The sequence below is a fragment of the Artibeus jamaicensis genome, unplaced genomic scaffold (genome assembly GCF_021234435.1).
Source record: "Artibeus jamaicensis isolate MK-2021 breed Jamaican fruit bat unplaced genomic scaffold, CSHL_Jam_final contig_76, whole genome shotgun sequence".
NCBI lineage: Eukaryota > Metazoa > Chordata > Mammalia > Chiroptera > Phyllostomidae > Artibeus > Artibeus jamaicensis.
In genome coordinates this window covers 12,780,179-12,782,500 of record NW_026521954.1, presented here as the reverse complement: position 1 = coordinate 12,782,500, position 2,322 = coordinate 12,780,179, and positions in this window count along the sequence as shown.

The following is a 2,322-nucleotide window of genomic DNA, read 5'->3' as shown; positions in this document are numbered from 1 at the left end:
AGTACTCAGTACAGTATTATGAACTATAGTCATCATGCTGTGGGTTAGATACCTAGACTTATTCATCCTACATAAGTCGAACTTTGTGCTCTGTGACCAAAGGTTCCCTGTTTCCCACCCCTCCCATCCTTGGTAACCGTCATTCTTTTCTCTGCTTCTGTGTTTCTGACTTTTAAAGTTTCCGCCTATAAGTGAGATCATGCAGGATTTTTATTCTTTCTGTGTGTGGTTTATTTCACTTGGTATTATGTCTTGCAGGTTCATCCATGTTGTTGCAAATGGCAAGATCTCATTTCTAAAGCCAAGTAATTTTCTATTGTATGCATTACATCATAATATCGTCATTCATTAATGGACACTTAGGTTCTTTCTTTATCTTGGCTATTGTAAATAATGCTGTGAAAAAACATGGGAACACAGCTTCTCTTCGAGGTAGTAATTTTATTTCCGTTGTGCATGTACTGGGAGGAGCAGTTGCTGGATCATCTGGTAGTTTTCTGAGGAAACATTATGTTGTTTTCCATAATGGCCGAACCAACAGTGTACAATCCCACCAACAGTGTACCAGGACTCCCTTTTCTCCACATCCTTGCCCACACTTGGTATATTTTAGGTGTTTTATAATAACCATCCCAAAAGATGTGAAGTGAAATCTTGTTGTGGTTCTGTTTTGCATTTCCCTAATTATATTGAGTAGCTTTTCATACACCTATTTGTCATTTTTATGTCTTTCGGAGGGAAAAATGTCTATGCAGGTACTTTGACCATTTTTTAATCAGGTGGGGTTTTTGCTGTTGTTTTTGCTAATGAGTTGTATGAGCTTCTTACAGATTTTAGATATATATTTCAGAATCCCTTATCATATATGCTTTGCAAATATTTCCTCCCAATTTGTAGGCTGCCCATGCACTTTGCTGATGGTTTCCATTGCTGCGCAGAAGCTTCTTAGTCTGATGTTGTTCTACTTGTTTTTGCTTTTGTTGTCTGGGCCTTTGGTGTCACATCCAAAAAAGTCTTCATGGAGGGCGGTGTTAGAGGTTTTTCTCTGTTTTATTCTAGAAGTTTTATGGCTGTCAGTTTAGTCTTTATTCATTTGGAGTTGATTTTTGTGCGGGGTAGAAGACAAAGATTCAGTTTCATCCTTCTGCATTTAGATATCAGTTTTCCCAGCACCGCTCACTGAACAGACCGTCCTTTCCCCACTACACATTCTTGGCGCCCTTCTCAAAAATTAGTTGGCCACATAGGCCTGGGTTTACTTCTGGGCTCTCTGTTCTGTTCATTGGTCTATATGTCCATTTTTACCCCAGTGCCACACTACACTATTTACATGTTGGAGCTTTCTCTTCTTTTCTCATTCATCTGTAATAATTAGGTTGAGTGCCATTGCGAGAAAAACACAAATGCAAGCAATGAAAGGTTGTGGCACTCCAAGGTTACTAGTTTTCAAGGGGAGTATTTTTCTAACTGGATGAACAACCTAATAATGGGTCGTGAAATAAATGTAGTGAGTTGCAGCAAGCCCCCGGCCCTTTTAAAGAATGATAAAGAAAATATCAAAGAGCACCACATGATGTCAAAGTAAGTACTGTGTACAGAAAATTGTTTCTCTCTCTCACACACACGGACACAGGCCACCATCCACAGGGATGCTGGCGTGACCTTTAGAACAGGGCCGTGCAAGCCCCTGTAGATGGAATAATAGCTCCCATCAATATCAGATCCTAATCATTGGAGCCTGTGATGTCACTTTATAAAGAAAATCATTCTTTGCAGAAGTGATTAGATTAAGGACCTTGAGATGGCTAGGTCACCCTGGACTATCTGTGCGGGCCACACTAGTGCAAACACAAGTGTTCTTATAAAAGAAAGGCCAAGGGCAGTTTGCTGCGGACAGAGGAACAGCTGTGTTTACACCTTGGTTTTGACCCCAGTGAAACTGATTTCTGACTTCTGGCACCTAGACTGTGAGAGAATAAATTTCTGATATTTTAAACCACCCGTTCGTGGTCATTTGTTATAGCCGTCACAGGAAATGACTACATTCTCCTCTCCTCTCACCTCTGATGGCTGTTACATCCTGGGGTGGTTGTGGGGGCCCTCGGAGGACATCTCAAGACAGAGAGGTGCAGGGTGGTGAAACTTAGGAGGCTCAGAGTTATTTACCAACTGGCTTGAATTATGTCCACATTTTCACAACTGGCGCAGCTGTCCTGGCCTCGACAGGCTTCCGGTCAGCACTGTGATGCGATCGTAAATACCAGCCTATGGAAACGAGGTCACCATACACAATGGGTTCCTTTTGTGGGTGGATGCCACAAA